Genomic DNA, 25,546 nt, shown 5'->3' on the forward strand with positions numbered 1-25,546 from the left:
GGGGGGGGGGGGCGGTGGACAAAGCTGAGGCCTGAAGGAAAGAATGACTGAATGCTAATAATATGAGAATTGACCTCTTAAGCAATGAGACCATTAAAGTTTTGTTTATGCTTTGCTTTTTAAAAGCAGAAAGTGGGCACGATTCTGCTTGTGCTTAAAAAAAACCATTCAGGCAACAATTTGATAGTTATATGAAGTACACAGCGAGTGGGGAAAAGGCACATGCGGGGAGAAGATATGGCACACCTCGAGTCATGTATGCGGTTACTTTCTTTGCCCACTGACCAGACAGCAAAGTAACTGAGTCATTGGAAGTAACTGTGTGGTCAGGTGTGCTGTTAGCATCAGTCCGGGGGCTCAGAAAGGCCAGCCCTCCTACCTACGAGGCCCCCATTAAATGGGAAACTCATTACCATTTGATTAATAGCTCGTCCTGGGCCTGACGCTCTGTGCAGACTCTTTGACAAACTAAACTAGAACATTAAGCACAAGCTCAAGATGAGAGCTTTCTCAGGACACACACGATGGACTTGCCCACTGTTACTGGAACCTGGTTATTCCTCAAATGGGATCCATCAGAAAACTCCTCTCTCCTGGGGTAAGGTGCATTGGAAGGGGCAGGGAGAGAAAGGCTAAGACCTTCTCCTTCCCTCCTCCCACAGCACTGGTCAGTGTTCTAAAAAGGCTTGATTTTATTTTTGCAATCTAGAGGTGGGAGTGGTGTTCATAAAAACAGAAACAAAACCTCTTTGCTGTACAAGCTCTTCCGAAAGAAAAGAAAAGAAAAGAAAAGAAAAGAAAAGAAAAGAAAAGAAAAGAAAAGAAAAGAAAAGAGAAAAGAAAAGAAAAGAAAAGAAAAGAAAAGAAAAGAAAAGAAAGAAAGAAAGAAAGAAAGAAAGATACAAAAGTGTTTCTCCATTAATGCAGACATTCCCCCCAAATGAGAAATTTTCTGCAGGAGGAAAATATTGTTCTGGGGGTTCCTTAAGAATATGAGCCAAAATAAATAAAAAAAATCATGGCAATGTGTGCTTTTAACTCAGACCATGACTTCATGGAAAGCAGGAGCAAAGTTTGTTACTTCGGACAGTGTCTAATGCAGTCAAGTAAAAATGAAACTTCTTTTCTAAAAGCATTTGTATGCCTACAATGATGAAAACGCAAGTAGAGGATTTTGATCTTGTTCTGGTGACCTCTGAAAAGCTCAAATTCAAAGGCGAGGAGGTCTAACTTCCAGGGGTGCTGACTGCTATCTCAAGACAAGATTAATTAAAAGCAGGGAGTGTGCGGGGAGTCCCTCCTGAACTGTCGGATCTCAAGACGCTAGAGATGGAAGGGATTTTAAATGTGCAGGGCTACTCCCTCCTCCTGCAGGATTCTTTGATCTCTTCTCGGCTTCCTCCATTGCTCAGTGTTTTTACGTGATCTCTCCTGTTGAAGTTAACTCTGTTGTGAAGAAATATAGACCTGTCTTGCCAGAGCACAGTGACTGCTTCCACCCCAGAGACAGAAGGGCAGGTCTGTGGGCACGGCTGGCAGTCCTCCGTGCATGCTGGAGAAGCCAGGTTTGGACGGGGTCCTGTGATCAGAGGAGGACACAAGAATTCTAGGGAATTTTGGAAGATGAGAGAAGTGACAGAATCATTTTCGAATGTACCTTCACTCTCCATATAAAAACAAACGCAGCAAATACATAACCAAATGAAAAACAAAATCGCAGTGGGATCCCCATGAGTCTCACATTATAAACTATGGGGACAATTCAGCAACTGCCCCAACGGCATCAATACCTGCATGTGAGGAAGAAAGCAAGCAACGGGGTATCTGATAGACCTGGGCACAGGGGAACCCAACACAGGCGGCAGGTACTGCTGGAAGACACATGAAGTCTGAGAGTGGCAGCTGAACCCAGGAGGCATTGTGCCCCAGTCACTGCTGGTAGAGTGTAAGAAGTCTGGAGAGAGGGTGCAAGGACCCGAGGACCCTTCCTGAATGGAGCTCTCCTGTCCTCTTTCCACCAGAGGAAGACACAAGGAGGAATTGGCGGTTTGCCACCTGAAATAGGGCCAGTTCTAGAACCGAGCCATGCTGGCACCCTGGTCTCAGACTTCTAGCCTCCAGAACCGTAAAAAAATAAGTTTCTCTTGTTTATAAGCCTTCCAGTCTATGGCACTTTGTCATAGCAGCCTGAAATGACAGACGGTTATTCCCTCAAAAGTCAAGGTCGTGATCCCTTTTGGTAGGAGGGTTGACTGGATGGAATCCATGGGTGGGTTTCTGGGATTTGTGCGATTTTCTATAACTGCCTTTTATTTCACTATAAACAGGTAATAAAAAGAAAGCTGGAACAAGGGGACCTCAGGTCCCAGCTCATACTGAACACTAATAGGAAAGCCAACATAATTCTTGCTTGCATCTGTTGAACACGTACTTGCACAAGGCGCCATGCATGTTCATGAAGTGGTTTTGTGCTCTGAATCTAGAGTCAAGTGGCTTGCTTAGTTTCCTTTACGAGCTGTGTGACTTTGGGCAAGTACCTAATTCTCTTTGAGCCTCTGTATCCTCCTCTGTAGAATAGGATAATAGTAGTATATCTCTCATAAGGCTGTTGGACTAAGCGAGGTTTACATGAAAAGCCCTTAAAACAGTGTCTAACTTATACTATATTCAATCAATTGTAATCATTGCTACGTCCCTGTTTCTACTCTCATATTATGGTTGAAAAAAAAATGAAGGCTCAGAGAGGTTAAGCTGCGGAATTGTTCAGCGTTGAAGCTGTGCTCTCAATCTTCCGCTTCTGCCTTCCTGACTCATTAACTTCCTTCACAAGAAAGATCAGTGAAACGGCAAATGACAGTGACCTGGCCTGGTTCCAAAGCTGTTTTGAAGGATATCTGGGGTCTTGCTTCCTCCCTTGCTCCCAACATATGATGTTGCAATTTCACTATCGGAGAGAGAATCCAGCCACGCTGTCCAGGGGAGGGCTGCCTGAGGCATTCTTGGAAGGGAGAGTGAGGGCGGGAAGGATGCATGGTCATGTGGCCCCTTCAGGGGAGGCATAAACAAGTCCCTAATCCCAGAGGGGTCCAGGAGTCCAGCGAGGCAGCTGGCGGGGTGCGTGACACACACCACGCTGAGAGAGGAAGTAAGTGGTGTTTCTCTGTGCTGAAGCTTAAGCGTAAACAAGGAGCAAATAGTTTTTGTGATAATTACCAAATATTAGAAATGGATTGCTCCTTACCCACTCCCAGGACACTTCCAGGAGCTCCAGCTGTGCTAATAATGTACGTGCACCACCTTCGGGGCCAGAAGTATTATTCCACGACAAAGGCTCTTCATCTGTATTTGTTCTTGTTTTTCATCAACACTTGAAATCTAGTTTACCTGGGTTTTCTTGGGACTCTGTGTTTCGTTTGGAAGCTAAGAGGAATGAAAAAAAAATTTACAGTTAAGATCTTAGACAAGGTCCCCATCTATCAAAAGGGGAAGTAATGCAGTCACCTCTCGGACTCCATGGAGGATTGGTTCCAGGACCCCCTTCGGATATTAAAATCCTCAGGTGCTCAAGCCCCTTATATAAAATGGCATAGTATTTGCATATAACCTATATTTGCATACAGTCTACAGCAGGGAATGCCTATAGGTTACTTAATTTGCATGGATTCAGCGTCATGCTCAGTGCATGGAAAATTTAGGTTTTTTTGCTTTGGGGAACTTTCTGGGATTCTTTTGTCTAAAATTTTCCACCTGTGGTTGGTTGACTCCGTGGATATGGAACCTGTGGCTACAGAGAGCCGACTGCATTTACCTCCTGAGAGGACCGATGTGAGGATGACTGAGGGAACGTATATGAAAGCCTGGCAGGGAGCTTGGCACACAGTAGGCACCATAAATGAAGGTGCACCCCCAACTCCCATGCCAGCACACCTTGCAAACGAGAGCCAAAGTGGCAGATATGTGGCACGCAACCTTTTTCCAATATGGTATCAATGGTAGCTATTATTAATTGATTTAATTGATCACAATATTCTTTCCTACTTGGATTAATCTGCTATTGCTGCAGTAGCAAATTACCACAAATTTCATAGATTAAAACAATGCAACTTTATTATTTTACAGTCTGTAGGTTTGAAGTCCAATATACGTCTCAATGGGCTAACACCAAAGTTTTGGCAGGGTTGCTTTTCTTTTTGGAAACTCAAGTTGGGAATCCATTTCCTTGTCTTTTCTAGCTTCTAGAGGCCCCTCTCTGGTTCATGGACACAGAGCCGCTTACATCTCGGTCCCAGCGACAAGACGCCAAATCTTTCCCATGCTGCCGTCATACTCTGATCACAGCCAGGAATTGTCCTCCACTTTTACAGACTCATGTGACGAGAGTGGGCCCACCAGATAATCCAGGGTTATCCTCCCATCCCAAGATCTGTAAGCTTAATCAATCTGCAAAGTCCATTTTGCCGTGTAAAGCAACACATGCACGTGTTTTGGGGACCAGGGTGTGGACTTTTTGTGGGGTCGTTATTCTCCCTACCACACGTCTCAGTGCACAGCCGCAGCCAGTGGATCAGTCTGACCTGTGAGATCCAATTCGTTTGGTCTGTGAGATCAAAGGTGTACCTACTTTGGAGATTCATCAAGAAAGGACTAAATAAATAGACAGATAGATAGACAGACAGACAGACAGACAGACAAACGAATGAATGAATGAATGGATGCCAGTCAAGGGATAACTGGAATCAAAAGAAAGCAGTAACCATGTGCTAAACATCTTTTTTCCCTCCTTCCCTCTTCTCTTCTCCCCTCTCCTCCTCTCCCCTCCTCTCCTCCTCTCCCCTCCCCTTCCCTCCCCCTCTCCTCTCCTCTCCTCTCTTCTCTTTTTTAAATCTGCCTGCCAGAATTCTCTAACTGCCACAGCCAGGGGGAGCAGCAGTAGTGGGCCCGGCTCCAGCGGCTGTAGGAGGGGAACTTCCTCTTTAGCTCACATTTCTACCAGTGTGGTCTGGATCGCTCATCTCGGGTCCCTGTTACGTGTGGCCAAGTGTGGTCATGTGCCAGCCTAAACACTTCTTTAAAAGCAGCTTTGTTGAGGTACAGACATGCGCACACCCGCGAAACTATTACACAGCCAAGACTGTGAACCTATCCATCCCCTCAAAAAAGTCCATTTGTGCTCTTCTCAATCCCTCCCTTCCGTCCCTCTCCATGCCCTGCCCATTTCCAGGTGCTCACTGATTTGCCATTGTCACTACAGACTGGCTTCCACTTTGTAGAATTTTATAGAAGTGAAATCATACAATAAGTAACCCTTTTTTGTCTAGTTTCTTTCAGTCCGTGTAATGACTTCGAGGTTCATCCATGCTGTGCTTATCAGTAGTTCATTGCTTTTGTTGCTGCCTAGCATTTCAGGGCAAACCACACTTTTGTTTGTTTTTTTATCTGTTGATGGGCATTTCTTGTTTTGGGCTATTACTAATAAAACTGTAAATATTTATATACAAGTCTTTGTAGGGACATATGCTGTCATTTCTCTTTCTCATAAATACCTAGGAATGCAATCGCTGGGAAGAGTGGCTGAGTGTCATGTGGTAGTATATGTTTAACTTGCTAAGCAATTGCCAAACTGTTTTCCAAAGTGGTTGTACCATTTTACATCTTCGTCAGCAGTGTCTAAGAGCATCAGTACTTCTGTTTCCTTGGCAAGACAGTATGGTGAATCTTTTTAATTTTAGCTATTCTAACAGGTGTGGAGTGGTATCTTATTGTTTTGTTTGAATTTACTTAATGATGTTGAGCCTCTTTATAATTTATTTGCCATCCATATATCTTCTTTGCTGAAATGTAAGTTCAAATTTTTTATTTAGTTTTTAAATTGGGTTGTTCATTTCTTATTTATTGGGTTTTAGAATTCTTTATATATTCCAAATACTATCCCCTTGTCGGATATATGATTTACAAATATTTTCCGTCATTTTGTGGTTGTCTTTTCATTCTTTTAACAGTGTAACTCAAAGAGCAGAAGTTTTGAATTTCACGTAGTATGATATATCAATTTTTTCTTTCATGAATTTGTGCTCTTGGTGTTATATTTAAGAAACCTTTTCCTAAATCAGGGTTATAAAGATTTTCTCCTATATTGTCTTCTAGGACTTTTATAGTTATAGGTTTTACATTTAGGTTGATGATCCATTCTAATTTTTGTATATGCTGCGAGGTATGGATTAAAGTTCTCCTCCCACCCCATATAGATATCCAACTATTATAGCACAATTTGTTGAAAAGGCTATCCTTTGGGCACTGAATTGCCTTTGCATCCTTATCAAAAGTCAGTTGTCCACATATTTGTTGATCTATTTCTGAACTCTCTATCTCGGGGGTTATTTCTGGACTCTCTCTTTTGACCTGTTTATCTATTTGTCTATCTTGACAGTAACTTCACACTGATGAATACTGTATCTTGATAAGAAGACTTGAAACCAGGTACTGCTAACCTTCCAGCCTTTTTATTCCTTTTAAAGTTGTTTTTGCTACCCTCAGTGTTTTGCATTTCTGTATCAATTTTAGAATTAGCTTGTCAATTTCTACAGTAAATGCTGCTAAGATTTAGATTGGGATTGTACTAAAATAATAGACTAATTTTGAGAACAATTGACATCTTAATAATATTGAGTTTTCTGATATACAAATATTGTCTATATCTCCACTTAGATTATTCTAAATAAAAATTATTCTCTATTTTGCAGTGTTTTGTAGTTTTCATTCCATAAGTCTTATATATATATTTCATTCCAGAGGTCTCTATGTATATTTTTGATGCTATTATAAATGGCATTATTTTTAAATTTTTAGTTTTCACTTATTTGTTGTTATTATATATAAATATAGTCTTTTTTTTATTGGTTTTGCATCTTGAAACCTTGATAAACTTATTTACACGTCTAGCAGTTTTTTTGTAGGTTCCATAGGATTTTCTATATATGTAATCATACATCTGTGAGTAAAGACAGGTTTACTTCTTCCTATTTAATTCTTATACTATTTATTTCTTTTTTCTTGCCTTATTGCACTAGTTAGAACATCAGTACAAATTTGAACAGAAATGATGAGCACAGATATCTTTCTTTTCTTTCTGATCTTAGGGGGAAAGCAGTCTTTCATTTTATTTTATCATTAAGTATGATGTAGGGTTTTTTTTTTTTTTTTTTTGTAGATACTTTTTATCAAGTTAAGGAAGTTCTCTCTATTCCTAGTTTGCTGAGATGTATTTTCTTTTAGAAATGAATATTATATTTTGTCAAATACTTTTTCTACATCGTTTCGGTGATTACATATTTTTCTTTCTTAGACTGTTAATATGGCGAATCACATTGATCTGTCAACTGTTCCATCAACTTTGTATTTCTGGGCTAAACTCCAGAACAATGCCGATTACTTAGTCATAATATGTTGTCCCTTTTGTATGGTTTCAGATTTGATTTACTTTTTAGCTGAGTTTTTTTTTTTTTTTTTTTTGCTCTACATACATGAGGTATATTGGCCTGTAATTTTCTTACTTATAATGTTGTCTTTTGTAATGGTGAGCTCATAGAATGAGTTGATAAGTATTCTCTGCTCTTCAATTTTCTCAGAGTGTTTATATATTATTTCTTTTTTAAGTGTTTGATAGAACTCCCCAAGGAAGCTTTCTAGTCCTTGAGTTTGTTTTTTTCTTTTTTGTGAGAAAATTGTTCACTACAAATTCAGGTTAGTAGATTTTTGCCTTTCAGGAATTTGCCCATTTTGTTTTAGTCGTCGAATTTATAGCATTTATTATTTATTTGATAGAGTCATTTACAATTATCCTCATATTTTTGTTTTAATATCTATAATCTGTAGTGTTGTTACTTTTCTCATTATGGATATTCAGTAATTTATATCTTCTCTCTTTTTTATTACTCAGTTTGCTGGAGGTTTATGAATTCTGTTGATCTCAAAGAACCAGCTCTTGATTTCAGTGATTTTCTCCATTATTTTTCTATTGTCTTTCACATTGACATATTTCTTGGTTTTTGTTTATTATTTTCTTTCTTATTCTTACCTTGGTTTTAACTTAATTTTTTTTTTTTTTTTTTAGTTTTTCAAGATGGGAGTTAAGGTCCTTGATTTGAGACCTTTCTTCTCTTTTAGCATAGGCATTTTAGTGCTATAAATTTCCCCCTTACACTCTGATTTAACAGCATCCCATAAATCCAGATATGCTGTGTTTTCATTTTTATTGAGTTTAAAATACTTATTTCCCCTTTGATTTCTTCTTTAATTCAAAGGTTATTAGGGGGAAATAAATAGTTTTAAAATATTTGGGGATTTTGCAGATATCTTTCTGTGATTGATCTCTAATTTAATCCTACTCTGGTTAGAAAATATGTTTTGCATGACTTGAATGCTTTTAAATATATTAAGACTTGTTTTATGTGTCAGAACATGATCTAGATTGGTAAATGTTCCAACTAGTGTTAAGAACTTTAAATATTTTTGTTTTGTATTTAATGTTCACAGCGATGCTTACTATCATCTCTATTTTAGTGAAGTGGAAATAGACGATACTGTTTCCCCATTTTTAAAGAGACAATGCTGAGGGTAAATCAATTTAATTAACTATTCAATGCCAGACAGCTATTAAGTAGTAGGGCTAGAATATGCTCTCAGGTCTGACATCAAAGGCAAGTTACACAATTTCTGCATATCCATCCCTGGTCCCCATAAGCAGGGGAGGACCACTTGTGTTCAAGAGGCTTAGTTCAGGTTAATTGCCTCTCTCTGAGAGTGCTGGGATCTATCTCCTAAATTGCTCCTTCCTAGCATAAACACGATTGCTTCAATTGTCAATGCAGACATAAAAATGAGTTCTGTCTGACACTAAGAGTGGCCTCAACTCCCAATTGCTGATTTTAGTCAGAACCTTGCTACTGAGTCCTGCTGTTGACTGATGCTCAATGACTAGGTCATTCCAGTAACACCCAGAACAAAGACTGACATCAGGTGCTTTTGTCTCTTCCTAGCAGGTAGCAGAGGATGGCTGATTGCCCCTCAGAGCACAGTGATGCTTAGGGAGCCTTTGGACTAGAAGATTCTATTCATACGTTCCTTGAATTTGCATAATAACCTTCAAGTAAACCGGAATCAAAATGACTATTTCCTTACTCCTTTCTTGAATTTAACTGTCAGGTATTAAAAGTATGATCTGATTGCTAGTAAATGTGGTTATAGTACTTGTTCACTGGGACCGAGGCCAATCTGGGAGCCTATAATTCAACAAAAGAGTTTTTGATCATCTGAAGCTCCAATTATCCAAGTGGTCCAGAGCTTTTCTTACTCCCTCTACCATAGTAATTTGACTAGCCTGTTAAATGATCTTTTCTGGCTGCATCCATAGCCTTGCACAGTGGGTTTATTTGAAAAGATGTCTTGCAAGGGCATGTTCCTTTTATGTACAAAGCCAATTTAATTTCTACAGTTATTTGCAGGAGCCCACATTGACCATAATTGACTACTTCCTAATGCTACTTATGCTAAAATCTAAAAGGAAAGGGGTGTGCTACCAGAGTGAGCTATTCATTCCAAGTGCCATTTCTCCAACACTTGAAATGTTAAATGGCAGGTACCAAAGGAAGAAGAACTCCTGGGGATCTTCTTTAAGCACCTAAACCTCTAACCTTTCACTGAGGTAGACTGGCTTCTACATGGTAATTATCAGCTTGCCGATTAGTGAGGAGTTAAAAACAGTGAGAGTATGTAGTCCCCAGAAGTTAATTTGTGGTGTGTAATACCTGATTTTTAAATTTCTTCTGAGGAATGACACAAAGAATGTAGACTGGAGTTCTATAGCAACTTCAAAGCCTAAAGAAGCCACTATTCTAGTTGACAGATAACTGCTTAAGTCTCCACTATCTCCTAAATGGAAACTACATAATTGAAAGAAATCTTTCCTTAAGATTGCAAACTTTTGAGAAGCCACCAGTCAGAAAAGGCAAATCAATTTTGGCTCATGTGTCGATATTAATTGGCTGGCATTGGAGTTTTGTGTTGAGAATGATTCTGAGGCCATGCTCGCAATCCGGGGGGAAGAATACAGTGGATGATTAGTGATGTCTGCCATGAATGCGGTATCAGAGAATGGTGACACACCCAGAGTGCTGGGCACTATGCCAGGGACTGAAAATGTAGCAGTGAACAAAACAGATTCGGCTGATGAATTCACAAAGCCCACAGGGTGGGAATGACTACTAAGGTCATGTCTTACTATTATTATTCAAAAATTTTATGGTTCTTGTTCTGCCCATCACTCTCACTATTAATGTCTTGTTATAAAAGAGCCACAACATCAATTAAGATTACTCAGTATAGTTGTCTAGCAGGAAAACAACAAGGGAATGGTGTTTATCACAATAAGTAAGACTTGTCTGTCTTTCAGTTTTATTTTCTTTCTCTTTAAGAGCACACTGGCCCAGAAGACCTTCATCTTGATGAAGATGCTCCTTACCAAACCAGTACATTTCTCCATGATGGAAAGCAGCTACAATCTTGGCCGGGGTCAACTCTTGTTTATGGGGAAAAGAGAACAACAGACAAGAGAAGATCGAGCATGGGGGAGGATTGGGGTGGATTGCTGTCTCCTCTGGAGCCCCGGGAGAAGGAGATTCCTGAGGCAGAGCAATCAGACCAGGACAAAGGGCATTCACCTTCTTGCTAACTGACCAGTGGCTGTTCCCAGGTGGCCCCATGCTGGTTCCATAAGCTGTGCTCACTTACATGCAAAGCCCTTCTCCATATAGCTCAGCAGATGCCATCACTCGTTCTTCAGTCTGATGGGGACAGGCTCTACCTGTGAGGGCCTCAAAACTGTAACTTTGCAACTCTAAAACCAAAGTCAGGGTTCGGAGTTCACGGTAAACGGCCTCCCTCCGTCCACAGATGATGCAATGGATCAGCGTCTTTCTCACTGTGGTAACAGCAGTTGACACGGAAGCTGTTGTTGCTTCTACACAAAATCACTGTCCCTCGGGTCTGCCAAATGGCAAAACTATCTGCCTGCCCAGCATCTATTTCTTCTATCTCTAGGAACTGCGTCAAGATTATCTTTTAGGAAATGATCCTTTCTGAACACCCACACTGGCTGTTTTACATAGTGTCTGTCCAAGCTCCACACATAGCCAGTACTTAGTCAAACCAAGTCTCAGGAATTGGTTTAGGTATAGCCATGTGATACATTCTGAGTCCATGAGGGTCATGTCCAGATTCTGCCAAAAATAAAGAATAAAAATTAAAAAGTGATGGGATTTTGCCTACTATTATCAAGCTAATGGAACCTACACAGCTGTCTTCACCACCAGCTGTGTAGAACAGGCTTAAAAACAAAGACAATTTAGAGGAAAAACGGAGTTGAAGGACCGAGAGAGACATATTCTTCTGGTAAATTTTGAGCACCTGGATCTAGCCTTACCTGAACTTCACTACATCTTTGGACTTTTCGGTTATATGAACCAATTTTTCCCTTTTTGGGGCATGAAAGTTTGAATTAGGTTTCTATCACTGGCATCCTATGAATATACAGGTTTTCTCCTTCGTAGAGATTTTCATAGGAATTGGGCAGAACTAGAGGAATACCTCTGAAAATTTCAGCATTTAAACAACCTATACTTTTGTATAAGAATTGTGGATGAAATATGAGCCTGAAGTGGTTAAGCCTGACATCAGAACACAACTAGTTAACAACAGAGCTACATGCCAACCACTGTGCTGGGTTCTGTGGAGGATAAGGAAGAAGCCAGAGTCCCTGCCCTCATAAAGTTTACAGTCTCGCCAGGAATGCAGAATTAATACAAGCTAAAACTTAGAGCATAGGCTCACTTTCAGGACCACAGTGCCCTGGTGAGTCACCCTATATTATGAAGTATGCCACAAGGAATTTGTGACTCATAAAGCTAAAGTACCAATGTTGGCAGATGACTTAAGAAGTAAACATGAATTAGAGTGGATTCAAGGTTATCGCAATAATAATGTCACATTCATTCACTCAGTTCTCCAGAATGTTTTCAAGTAGAAGAGAAAGGGTTGGTATAACAGTTAACACCCACAGACCTGTGTCTCCAGGAGTGTGTTCTTCCCAAGGATGCCATCCGCCATATGTCCCCAAACAATGATCTTAATATCCACGTGCAGGGTAAGGAAGAGCAGCAGCAGAACTGCCAACATTTCCTGTGCACTGATTAGGCACCAGATACTCTGCTGAGCACATCGTAAGAGCTGTTTCATTTACTCTGCACAAGAAACCTCTGAGAAGCTCTCCCGATTTGGCAGTTTAAAAGGAGGAGTCTGTCAAACACTACTGGGTTCAGCCAAGAGAGAAGTTCGCACAGGCTGGAGTTGTTGGAAAGCATTCCCAGGAGGCATGAGCCTTGGACAAGGCCATGAAGGACAATAGAATATGCACAAGCAGGGGGAGGGAAGGCATGCAGGTTCTGGAACAAAGGAAACAAACGCAGGACATTGGGAGCCAAGCTCACTTTCTGCGTGCTGTTGGAGCCGGTACCACGGCACTGCAAGACAAGTACGTCGCCCCGGGGCCCGGGTGGCTAGTCTATGAATCCTGTCCCACCTCCAGGCCTTTGTCCATGCTGTCCCCTCGTCCTTGCCTCCTCTAGTTCAGTAGCTCCCAAGAGATACTCTGGACTCTGAGCTCCTTGCTAGTCTCTTGAGAAGAGAAGCTGCTTCCCCCTGGGACGACGGAAGCTGCTGACAAACTTCGGCTTTTCTTCAGGCTGCCAGTTCCCAGGACTGTCAACTCTCAGCGCAGACTTGTCCCCATCCTTCCCCTCAGCCTGTCCCAAATTCTAGACCGGCCCCTCCTTATGCCAAAATGTAGCCGTCCCATGCTCCGCTGAGTTTTCTTCACTCAGCCAGACAGTTTGTCTGGTTAGCCATGCGCTGGCATCCTGAGAAAGCAAACAAACGCCCAGTATTATCACTTCCCTTGCCAAACATCTCTATAGTTAACAATGAGCATTTATTAACTGCTTAGTGTGCAGCAGCACTGTCCTAAGCAGTTGCATGAGTCGAATCTTCTCGAGGAGGCTGTGTAACAGGACTGGTACCATCTACATTTTAGAGGCCAGGAGACTGAGTCTCTAAGAAGTTAAGCAGCTTATATGATATCCAAAGTCAGGGCAGCAGCATGATGCCAGCCAGACAGATGCACTTAGGCACCTTTCATGCAGCAAACCCCACGGCCTCAGCCTGACAGGCCACGCCCTCCGGCATCACGGCTTGGCTTAGTTCTCTGGTCTTAGCTTCCCACGGGGCCTCACAACACGACCTGAACGCAGGACCAGATAACACACAGTCCCCGGGGTTCTCCGCCTTCCCCCACTGCCATGCTTTTGCTTACGCTGAGTCCTCTATGTGGAATGCCATCCCTCGCCACCTCCACTTGTTGATTCACACTTTAAAATCTGCCTGTTTCTTGAAGTTTTTCAATATAACCTCCCACCTCGTCGCCATCGAAATTAATCTCTGCCTCTCCCACATATGTCCTTCATATCTCTTTCATAATGCACCTGCAGTCTGCCTTGCTTTCCCACTGTTTGTGTGCAGTGACTTTACCATGAATCCCTGACAGGCACAGACTGGGTTTTACTCCTAAGTGGGTTCCACGTGGGTGGGTGTTTGGATCAGGGCCCTGAGTGTGGGAGCTGCTCAAGAAATGTTAGCAGAGTTAAACCGAAAGGCCAAGCTCGCTCTGCCTTTCCCCAAATACCTTCCCTCACCAAAGGGCCTGACATTTCCACCATTAGAGTCACTCCCTTGATTTAAGACCTTGCCTCCAGAAAGACTGCTGAAAAGTTAATATAATAGCCAGGAAGGGTAACAGATTGACTCATTAATACCTCGAGTTATGAGTTGCCCAGCCATTGGAGTTAAATCACCAACTGGTCTGGAAAGGACGGGCTCATTTCCCGGGGTGAGCGGTGCCTCGTTTCTTGGTGGTGAACAAACACGAGGAAACTTCCAAATCTGCCTCCTTCACGAGCGAAATGATCCCCAAGTGTTTGTAGGCTTCCAGGCAATTCCTGTGATAATTCCCGAACTATTTACAGAGAAACAGCGCGATCTTTCTGGAGGCAATATGCATGCAGCAGGGGAGGACATGACGCTCTCCAGGTTTGACCGCGAAGCCTGCTGCACCCCGATACCCTCGCTCAGAAGCCCTGCAATGGGGAGCCGGGTGAGAAAGAACCTGCAGCGAGTTGAATACTGCCCCTCCAAATTCACATCTACCTGGAACCTCAGAACGAGACCTTATTTGGGAACAAGGTCCTAGCTGATGTAACTAAGATGAGGTCATATCAGACTAGAGTGGGCTCTAAATCCAGTGGCAGGTGTCCTCAGAGGAAGAAGAAAAGACGTGCAGAGACGGGAATGGCGCAGCTACAAGCCTCGGAACGCCCAGGGCTGCTCGCCGCCACTTCTGGTGTGGCAGCTACGACCAGAGGCGTGTAACAGAGCCTCCCTCAAAGCCTCCGGGAGGAACTAATTCTGACGACACCTTGGTTTTGGACCTCTAGCCTTCAGAACCGAGAGAGAAAGCATTTCCACGTTGTCGCGGCAGCCCCAGGAAGTGAATATAGGAACCAACGGCCCAGATGGCCTAACGTGGACCAGGTACTTCACCTCTGGGGCTGCACAACCCTCACGAAGGGAGTGATTACGCCCTCTGCACGGGTGGGAAAGACTGAGACCCAAAGAGGTTAAGAACTTGTCCCGCATCACAAAGCCGGGAAAATGGTAAAACTGAGTCTAGGAAGCTATATTAGGCTGTGGCTGATCTTCTTCCATATCTGACACTCTCTTAATTTTCTTTCCCCGAGGGCTGTACCAGGAACTGCTCTGAGAGGTCTACATGTGGCTTCTAAGGCAGGCAGCTTTGTGTTGCTCACAGATGTATTCCAAGGGCATAGGGCAGCTCCTCGCACATAATAGTTACTTAATAAACATTTGCCGAATAAGTAAATCCTTCCCCAGATCCTATGATGCAGATAGAATTATTATACTCATTCTGCAGAAGATGAAAATGAGGTACGGAGGGGTTAGTGACTTGCCCAGAGTCCTGGCCCTTGGCATCAGATTACGTAGTGTGATTCATTTCCTCATCCACACTCCGAGTGACTTTGACCTTCATAAACCCAGCTGCTTAGAATTAACTGCTCTTCATCTTTTCCATATCGCCATATCATTATCATTTATTGAGCATTGCTTGGTGCCAGTGTTGGGCCAGGTGCTTTGCAAATAGTCTCACCTTTAACCCTCATTATACCCCTATGGAATAGCTACTAGCAGTTTCCTGCTTTAATATTCTGGGAACTGAGGCATGGAGAAATAAAGTAATGTTTTTGGTGCCACACAGCTGTTAAGTGACAGGATCAGGATTCAAAGTCAAGTCGCTTTGATTCCAAAGCCTGTACCCATAGTCATTAAGTAGATGGCGTCTCTTAGCAGAAGCCTCACCAATGTGCACAACATGCAAAGAATAGAAGCTGCCGGCAAGTGATGGGCCCCTCTGCCCTGCCCGCCCAGCCTCTTCCAGGCTCCCTTCTCTGGGCATGCAGATGCGACCTCGGTCTCTAGCAATGTTGGATTGCCTGTGCTTTCTCAGCTCCTGCTGGGCTGGTTTTATGTACCTTCTGCTAGAAAGCATAAGATTCTTTCGAGGACTTCTCTGTATCTTCTTTCATCCAAAGCTGAGGTTTGTTCATTCACTTATATGTCAAATAGAGACAGGCTTAAAGATAGAAGAGGACTATGGATACACCAGGGATATAGCATTGAAGAGACAAATGTTGTTTCTCCTCCCAGGAGACTTCGTTTAATGTTTTCTCCCTGCTAGTTCCCAAAAGTCCTATCTTAAATTTATTTCCCCAGGGACCTGCCAGCTTCAAACCATAGTGAAAGTTTCCTTATGCAATCCCAAGATGTATTTTCCTTCTGAGCTGAGGATACTTAAAGCTAAGATTCTGTAAGAATATCTCATTTTCACAGAGATTCAGTTTTCCAAACTAATGATAATCTGAGAGAGTTTCTGGCATGAGAGAAGGAAGTGGCTTCATGGGGGAAGGTAGGAAGACTTTCTACCCCTGAGTTGCACAATAGAGGTGGGTGTCCACCCTGTTATGAGAAAGCTTGGGTTGGCCTAGAGTGACCCTATAAAACTTCCAATCTGAGTGTCTAAGGAGATGCTTTGACTATGATAGTGAGAACAGTAAGGAAACCCAGGGAGCATCCTGACCAGTCTTCCTGTTTACTAACAGAGAAAATGGGAAGATACTTTCCAAGCTGACAAGTACCAACTGGCCTGAATCCCACTACTCTCCATACGCACTATTGGACCACCACAAAACTGGTCTCTCTGGATGTCTTTTAAATGCCCTAAAGCAGGAGAAAAGGGTTTGTTCCATGAGATAGGAAGGAAAGCAGATTCATCCAAGGCCTCTCCTGGAACGTGCCATTTATAATCTTGTCAAGGTGACTGATCATAGTCTTGGCTTTGGAACCCAGGAACAGACATGCAAGGAGGAAAGAGAGGCTGGGAAGGGGCCTTGATGCAGAGTAGGCAAAGGCAGCCAAGGTGGTACTGAGCGGAGCAAGGGCTTGGGGATTTATTATTCACTTGGTGGGCAGACAGTGGATTGGGCAGAGGGCCTCAGCCATCCTGCAAAGCAGGGGGGCCCTCAGGTCAGGCTCTCCTCCACTGAACTGTGCATTCTCTGGCAAGAACAACCTAGCTTAAGAACAAGGTCAAGTAGTATGCCTAGTCTAGAGCCACCTGGTAGAAGGAGAGGGCCCTTTTCATTTGTCTATTATGGCCCTACTTCAGACTAAATCATGGAGATGCCAGAACAGTCCATATACATCTTTACATCTAGGGTGCAATAATGAATGTGCAATCAATATTTATTGAGTAATGAATCTCCAGGGAAGGGTAATATATTACCATATTATCTGCCGCTAATAGCTTTGTGCAAATTAGTTTAAAATTAAAATGAACACTTCTTCGGTACCTGGTATCTTATTAATATAGCACATGCAGAATCCCATTTAGTTTTCACAATAATCTTGAAAAGGGTGTATTTATGACCTTGAGCAAATTACTTAACATTCTATGCCTTGGTTTTCCCATTTATAAAGTGGAGTTAAAAGTACCTACCACAGAGGGTTGTTAGAATTAACGGCATGCATCACAGAGTCTTTCCATAGGAATTGTTACCTCTACATATTGTGTCCTATTTCTCCCTTCTTGGAAGATGGGCTAGTAAATGAAGCCTTGGGATGTGGAAACAGTTGTGGCTGATGCCAACTCCTCGTGGTCGCCATATTCAACCCTGACCTGGCTGGCAGAGTCTCCTACCAAGATAGAATGCAGGCTGGTATCCACACTCAGTTGCCTCACAACTGAAGCCCAGAATTTTGCTTTGGAAGGCACTGGGGATTTTTTCCCTCAGTTGCTTACTTGTTGCCGTCAGAGCATGTGGAAAGCCCTCTGGAAGCTTCAACACTGTTACGACGGGACTAGAGAACCAGGGAGGGAAAAGCTGGAAGGAAAGTACAGGAAGAGCATGTGGTGGGGAGGTGCTGGGAGCCCTGTCTTCTTGCCTTGGTATTTATTCTCCACGTTTTTCTAAGCTGGATCTTGGCAAGTGCCCAGGGGCTGTGGCCAAGCCGAGTTCTCTCATTTACTCTGTCTGTCCCACTTCTCTCCACAACCTGCGGCCCGAGCCTGGTGAATGAGCCTCCATTCTTCCCAGTCCTACCTTGCTTTTCCTCTGCACTGCCTCGGCTTTGCGGGGGAACACAACTCTGTAAACATCAGAAGCAAAGAGAAGGCGTGGAGGCACGGGGCACGGGGAGAGCAAAAGAGAGAGAAAAGAAATGAACTTAAAAAAAAAAAAGAGTAGATGCTGGGCATGGTGGCGGGGGGCGGGGGGAAGCGAGAATAGACAAGAAGTTGATGAGTTCAGCCTTTGAGAGAAACTCTGACCCAAGGACATTAACATTGGAGGTTGTAAGCGGCCAGCCTATAGGCTGAATCTAGCCAAACACTAATTTGGGGGCCCGTATAGGGTTTTAAAATTTGGAAAATCTCCCATAAAAACTCAGATACTCAGTTTTTAAAAATCTAGTTATGCTGGGTTCACATTTTTTCATGGCAACAATGGATTGGAGCTAGGCAGCAGCTACCCCCTCTAGATGCCATCTGCAGTTTGCCATAGTCCCCACCACTCTCTATTGCATGGCTCTCAGCCTGGTTCACTTACTTAAATTATCTGCCTAATCTCTTTAGGTACCTGAGATGGGAGCCTGAGTTGTATGTATCGTTTTTAGCACCAGTTGGTGAAATCGCTTTCTTATCCAGCTACCTTCAAAATACAGATCTGGGTATAAAGGCAATACCTGAGACCTGGTTTTGAAAGGAGGAGTAGAAAAGAGTGAAGAAAGGAGTAAGAAAAAGAAAAATTCCAGAGAAAGAGAGAGGGAAGGTAGACAAGTGGAGAGACAGGGAGGAGTCAGAATTGTCCTTTCCTATTTGTCCCCATGAGCTTCCTGGATTTCCTAAAACAGGGCATGTCATCTTTGTGGGTCAGTAATTTTCCTCATTAGTATAAGGCTGCATCAACATGTTCATCATCAAATAATGAACTTCCGTGAGGCTCCTCTGAGAGTAAATTAGATGGAGATTCTTAAATAAATTAATCAATGACGACACACTGTTTATAATAGCTTTCCTGGATAATGGATTTAATATTTATTGAGTCTAGAATTTGCACTACCGTATGACACCACTGCTACTTTCTTTCAGCTTGAATTAATTTCACAAAACAAAGCATTTAGTCACAAGCATTTCTAGGTTAAAGCTTTTATAAAGGGTGGTGGAGTTGTGTGGGTGGGATAAAGAGAGAGAAAAGGTGAGGTTTATTGCCGATTGTTTCATTAAAACATTAGTCAATCTCAACCACCCTTTAGACAGTTCTCGTTTCCCTGACTACCAGATGTTTGCCAATATTGCAGCTGCTTTTCTGTAAAAATGCTGAAATTGTACACTATTTCCGAGAGAAAGAGCTCTCATGCTAAAGAAGTTTAAGGACTTTCTGTTTATTTGTTCAGGTCTATCAGAATCAGCTCTCTGATCAACTTTTGCTAATCCAGTCTACAAAATGGTCTAGAAACATTTCATTCATTTTACGAATAATTCCTGAGAGCCCACTATGTGCCGGCCATTGTTCCGGGTGCTGGAAAAAAAGAGGAGAGACCTCTCCTCTCACAAGCACCCAGGTGACAGTGTGGAGACAGGCAGTAAGTAAACCCACACAGATTTGCGGAAATTCCCCGTGGAGGCTGGGAATGGTCATGTAAGTGAAGCCGAGTGAGGCACAGTGAGGGTGAGAGGGCTCTTATGGAAAGGGCTCACTGAGGAGTGACTCTGTCTGTGAGGATCTGGGGAAGGATGCTCCTGGCAGAGGGAGCAGCAGGTGCAGCGGTTTGGAGGAGAGGAGGAGCTTGCTGTGTGCGAGACACCGAAGGGAATGGCAGCGCTGACGCTGGGGGGCAAGGGCTTGCTGAAACAAGTGCGATCGATGATGAAATATGTTAAGGGACATGCGGTTTTGTTACTTCTAAGCAGCAACACTAGTTGGAGGCAGGCTGATAAATAACTGCACTGGAGAAACCCTCAGGGAGTCTACTTTGATGAATAGAGAAGAAGTATTTATAATTATCATAACAGGATTATCTGTAAATAAATGATCCTAAAAATATCTAATTTGACATTTTAAAGACAATTTGTCCTCTTAAGCAGTTTTAACACACTGTCTCCCAAATATTGTTAGGACCTTTTCATTATAAATCTTTTGTCTCTTCCTCTTTTTCTCAAATAAGTTTTAAACAGCTCTTAAGAGCTTGGAGTTCTTCATATATTTTGAAAAGGTCAGCACTAGCCAAATTCTTGCCTGAATTATCACAAATTCTTACTTAATAAAGTCTGGAGTTTTGAGGCATTCCAAGAGTAATAGTTGATAGTTATTATATTAGTTATATTAATTTATGATGTGGGTATGTTATTATTCCATTTTACAAATGAAGAAAATGAGCCTTATGTAACGTGGTCAAGGTTGCATGGCAGGGAAATCGAGGAGTCCAGACTCAAAGCCAGGTCCTCTGAACTACTGGCTTCTAAGTATATTAGGTACCCTGTGTTAGAAGTGAAGTTTCTGTTCTCTGCCCTACCACTTACTAGCTTGCGACTTTGGGTGAGGCGCTTCACCTCTCTAGGGCTTAGTTTTCTCACCCGTAAACATACTGCTCATGACAGCTGCCTAGTCTACCTAGAAGGCATCCATTCTACAAATGTTGCCTACATGCCATACAGTGTGCTAGGGACTGCTGACACAGGGAAACAAGATGTAGGTGCTGATCTCATGAAAATTATCATCATCGGAACAGAACAGATACTATTCAAAGGATCCCACCAATAAGCGTACACTTACAATGGAAGCGAGTGTTCTGAGCCTTTACACAGGTGGGCCTGGCCCAGCCTGCAAGTCCAGGGAAGGCAACCTGAGTAGGTGACTCTGGAAGTGAGATCTGAGTGTTAAGAGGGTCTGGCTGGATAAAGAGTTGGGGGAGGTTCAGTGGTACAATGGAGGGTGGTCCAGTAGTAAGGATAGCCTGTGCGAAGGCCTTGCAGTAAGAGGAAACTTGGCACTGAAATAAGGCTGGTGTGTCTAGCACACAGGGTGTGAGGGAGTACGAAGGGTGAGGAAACTGAAAAATGAACAGAGGTCAACCATGCAGGCCTTGAAGGCCATGTTAGGGTCCCACGTGTCCTAAAATTTTCCAGAATCTATGACTTCTTTGTGTTGATTCCTGCCTTTCTCCTTCTGTCCCAAGAACCTATTTCCCTAACCCTGTTATCCTCTTTCCTTCAAAAGAATGGGAAGACCTGCCTAAGGGTACCATGATGAAGGCCTTGGCACTGCTTCTGGCCAATCTACATTGCTACTAGTCGACAACCAGCACAAATGGGGCTTTGACCTGGCATTTGGGGTCCTAGGAACCCACTGCAAGCCAGAGAGACAGCACATTCCTTTCTGTAATAAGAAAGACCCTGACGCTCATTCTTTGGCAAAAGAGCCAAACCTGCCAGAAGGTTGCAAAGGAAATTAGTTTTGGCAAAAACACAGGGCCGGATGTGAGGCCCTTCCATTCCCCACCTTGAATGCTAATCTGGCTGGTGACAATGGACTCCAGGAGACAAGAGGTCACATAGGTTCTCTGTATTGAATGCCACCCTCCCCCAATCAACACTTTTTTTTTTTTTTTGGATGGTCTGGTGAAGGATTTGGGCTGCTGGGCTCCTGCCTTAATCACATTCATTCCACTTTGTTAGGGAGAGATGTTTTCTGGTGTCTCTGAGGAAATAAAGATGAGAAATAGGAGGAAGTTTCATACTTTATTAGCATGGATGGGCAGACAGATCCCAGTAGTAATTAATCCCAGGATGTTTACAAATTTTTTCTTCTCTGTCAACCAAGAGTCAGGGTTTGCAGCTGCTGCCATAAAGAAAGAATGGAAACCGAGCAACCCTGTCCTCCTCACGGAGTTGGAAAGAGCATAGGCAAGATATTTGATTAATCATCCCACGGTGCTTAACAAATAGCAGGGTCCTAAAAGTCAAGGCCCCGGGACTCGAATGAAATGCAAGTTATAGGCATGCAGGACTCTCTAAAGATAGCTTAGAAAATATTGTGGTTTATGCCTAAATTAGCTGAGGAGTTTTTTGATAGGGAAAAGGGGATACCTAGAATGCAAGGTGCAAAATAGCTATAAATGCATATGAGAATTGGGTTGTTGGGAACTTCTGTGAGTAATTAAGGGTCAGGCAGAAAAGTCTTTTGATCCAATCCTGGGATTGTTCAACATCTTTCTGGAGTGGCTAAGTTCTCCTTCTTGCCCAGTAAGGATGGGACAATGGCTGAAGGTTCAGCCATTCCAGGGCAGTCACTCTGGGATGCTTTGGGTTGTTGTGAGGCTTCGGGAATACTCTGATGAGCATCGATTATTTTAATACTGTGATCCAAGAACAGGAGATTCAAGTGTTGGTCCTCGCTTCATAAAGCATGAATCATGTGACCTTGGATAAGTCACGTCACCTCTCAGAGATTCGGTTTATTCGTTTGGAAAATCAAGGGATTGTGGCCCTGTGTAGCTTGAAATGTCTAGTGACTGAATTTGAAAGTCTGCACTTAAAGCAATTTTAAGATATTGGGTTGAGTATGTAATCAAATCAGGATGGACACCCCCCATTCTTTTTATGTATATTTTGGATGTGAGAGGCATATTTGTGGAGTGGTGGTGGTGGGTGAAGAAAATTTACCCATTTCTTCTTAAAGATTTTTGGAAAACATTAAAAATAAACTAAGAATTATTTGTAATTTGTACACTGACTATAAAGGTATTTCTAAAGAGTTCTAGAGTGCTTAAAACAGTTTGTCTTCTCAGACACTTTAATTGTATTTCTCAAAGATTTTGTTTGTTTGTTTGGTTGGTTTGTTTTTTGGTGGTTTTTTCTTTTTTTGCATATATTCTCACTTTGTTTTCTGACACTTTATTCTTAAAACATGGAAAGGTCAGCCTCAGCCAATAGATTGAGAATTTGTACTTTCTGATTTAAAGAAAACTTCTTATGCTTTCTGGGGCTCTTAGCAACTCATTTTAAATCTTTTTGAGTTCTGGGAAACTCTAAAATCATTTGCTAGGGCAAGAAGAAAAAAATATTGGAGTGTATCCAAAAGAGAATTAGACTACATTTCCGATGGTCTTCTGCTCAACCCTAGCCTTCCTGACTCGACGTAGGTCTTGCTCAGGAAAAAACGGCCAAGAAACACTCGCAAGTTTTAAGCAAACAAACTCCACTTCATTGGCGATGTGTGATATTATGCATTAGATCACTGGGCAAAGCTGATCTTTCCAAACAATAAATAAATAAAGGGAAACACAAGGTTTGTTTAAATATGCAAAGTGGGAAAGAACATCATTTTCTCCCTCTTGGGACTTAACCTCCACTGTGAACCAAAAACTAGAGTTCACCGCACTAATATTCTAAACCTATTGAATCAGATCAAAACCTCTGAGTCTAAATATGATGCCAGCTGGCCCTGAACAGGGCCAATACTTCATTTGATTCAAACCCATGCTCTTTTTTTCTGCTCACAGAATTACTTAAGTGATTCAGTAGCCAGCTTTTCCCACTTGAAGAGCCTTCAGAAACGTGGGTGGGGGGTGGGGGGGGGGTGGGGTGTGTGTGTGTGTGTGTGTGTGTGTGTGTGTGTGTGTGTGTTGTGGTGGTGATCTAGATTAGTGCTTTTATTTCATTGTTTTTACTGAAATATTTATTTCTGAAGCTGTAGTTCAGGTCCCTGATATCTTTGCTATGTGGTAAAATATAATTTGTGGGTTTTCTTTCTTTTCTTTCTTTTCTTTTTTTTTTTGGTTACAAAAACCAACACAGCTGCAAGAACTTTCACATACAATAACCCGAGATAGTTTCTGTTTGCCCTGTTCCCAGATAAAAGAAAAACAAAACAAATGTGGGGTGGTTTACAGTTTTTTTTTTTGAAAGAGGATACATTTTTCCCATGTTCAGATCTGAAAATACTTGGCTGTAATTTAATCTACCTTTATTAGATTACCCAGTTATGTCCACAAAATTGTGGAAACCATCCTAAATTAGTAAGGTCAGGGAGGAAGGGGGCTGGATGTGAGAATTCCTTCTGCTCTTGCCTGATATGTTTTCTGAAAGGCAAGCTGTGGGCGAAGCAGTCAATTCACCAGGGACAGAGGAGCTCGGCACCCTGGGTGTCCCCAGTGGGAAGTCCACCTTCCACTTCTCCCATGGTGACTTTGCAGTAACTCCAGTCCTCAAGGAGTATGTCAGACAACTATAGAACAGGCCAGAAATGTCCAGGTCATCTAAAAGTTATCATTTACTGGTCCAAAATGCTTTGAGCTTATAGCATCCTACATAGAGTTGTCAGATAAAATACAGGCCATTCAATTAAATTTGTATTTCAGATAAATAAAGAATAATTTTAATATATGTACATCCCAAATATTGCACATATTTATACTAAAATTTTACTTGTTTATCTGACATACAAATTTAGTTGAGTGTCCTGTCTTTTTATTTGCCCAATCTATCAATAAACTTCAAATTACCCCGAAAGGCCACAACACCATCTATAATAGCAAAAATAAAATAATAAAATAAAATAGACCATGTAGTAGGTATGAATCTTAGGCCATATATATACGAGCATGCAAGATAGATCATCTTTTTCATCTTTTAAAGAGCAACCTATTCTGCCTCTGAGTGCTCGAGCCAGCAAGAAGTTCAGTCTTATCAGTGTGGGGCTATGCACCTTCACCTCAATCCAGGACCTTAGGTCATGTCTAGAGAGTAAGGGTTGGGCTCTAAATGCCAAACTGTCATTGTGGCCAGTGATGTCCTCCTCACTTATGGCTCAGTGTTTACTTTAGGTATAGGGGCTCTATTTTGAGCTCCCTGTGGGGTTAGGAGAACTTTTATTTTTTAAAGAAAAAGTAGCTCTTTATGTAAGACCCATGCTTTGGCTGATAATCTCTCACTGACCTCTTTTTAAATGTTGTGAACTCTCTTTCTTCTCTGGTTAACTTTGAAGGCATTCTTTTACTTTTGGTTCATCTAGTAATTTTTAGGATTTTATGAAAAACAGGAAAAGTTTCTGTCTTCAGGTATTTCTACTTCTACTCCTACCTGCCTCTCAAACACAAAAGAATCCTTTCGGAAGTAATTCCCTATGAGTCTGAATTGGTCATATGACTTGCTTTGTCCGATGGGATGTTAAGGAACATGATCAAGGTAGGGCTTGAAATGTGCTCGGTAGTTGGGTGAGACCTCTTGTGCTCTGCCATCACTGCTACATGTCCAAGGAGGAGAGACATGTAAGGCAGACCTGGTCCAACCCACAGCAGAGCCAAACCCAGCCAAGTCGAGCCCAGATCAGCTGAACCCCAGCCAATCTTCACACACATGCCCAAGAAATAAATATTGATTATCGTATACTACTGAATTTTGGGGTGGTTTGTTACGCAAAAGAATTAACAGATACAGGTAAAAATACATATTCATATTTTAGTAGATTAGTTAATTATCTTGACACACTTAATGCTCAGCTGTGATATTAAAATATTTTGTTCTATCCAAAAATCACAGGTATAAACCTGTGAGCCTATGGCGCATGCGCGCGCGCTCTCTCTCTCTCTCTCTCTCTCTCTAATATCTGACATCATCCTCAAGTTATTTATCCCTTCTAATAGCTTATGTTCATGTAATACCTTCAGCTTACAAAGTGCCCTCACATCCATTATCCTATTAGATCTTTTTAACAATCCAGTGGTGAGGTGAGGTCAGTGATACTAGCCCCGC

At 42.2% G+C, this 25,546-nt stretch overlaps 1 protein-coding gene across 2 annotated transcripts in view; it reads right to left on the reverse strand.

The window, feature by feature from the left end:
• Positions 1 to 25,546, reverse strand: part of ADRA1B (adrenoceptor alpha 1B) — a 456,726-nt gene that overhangs the window by 187,220 nt on the left and 243,960 nt on the right. For both annotated transcript variants that reach the window (XM_016167049.2, XM_036224615.1), the window contains exon 6: positions 3,242 to 3,420. The gene's annotated coding sequence lies outside the window, so the exon portion shown is untranslated. The remainder of the gene's footprint in view (positions 1 to 3,241; positions 3,421 to 25,546) is intronic.

Source organism: Rousettus aegyptiacus, unplaced genomic scaffold (assembly GCF_014176215.1).
Source record: "Rousettus aegyptiacus isolate mRouAeg1 unplaced genomic scaffold, mRouAeg1.p scaffold_m13_p_7, whole genome shotgun sequence".
Taxonomy (NCBI): Eukaryota; Metazoa; Chordata; class Mammalia; order Chiroptera; family Pteropodidae; genus Rousettus; species Rousettus aegyptiacus.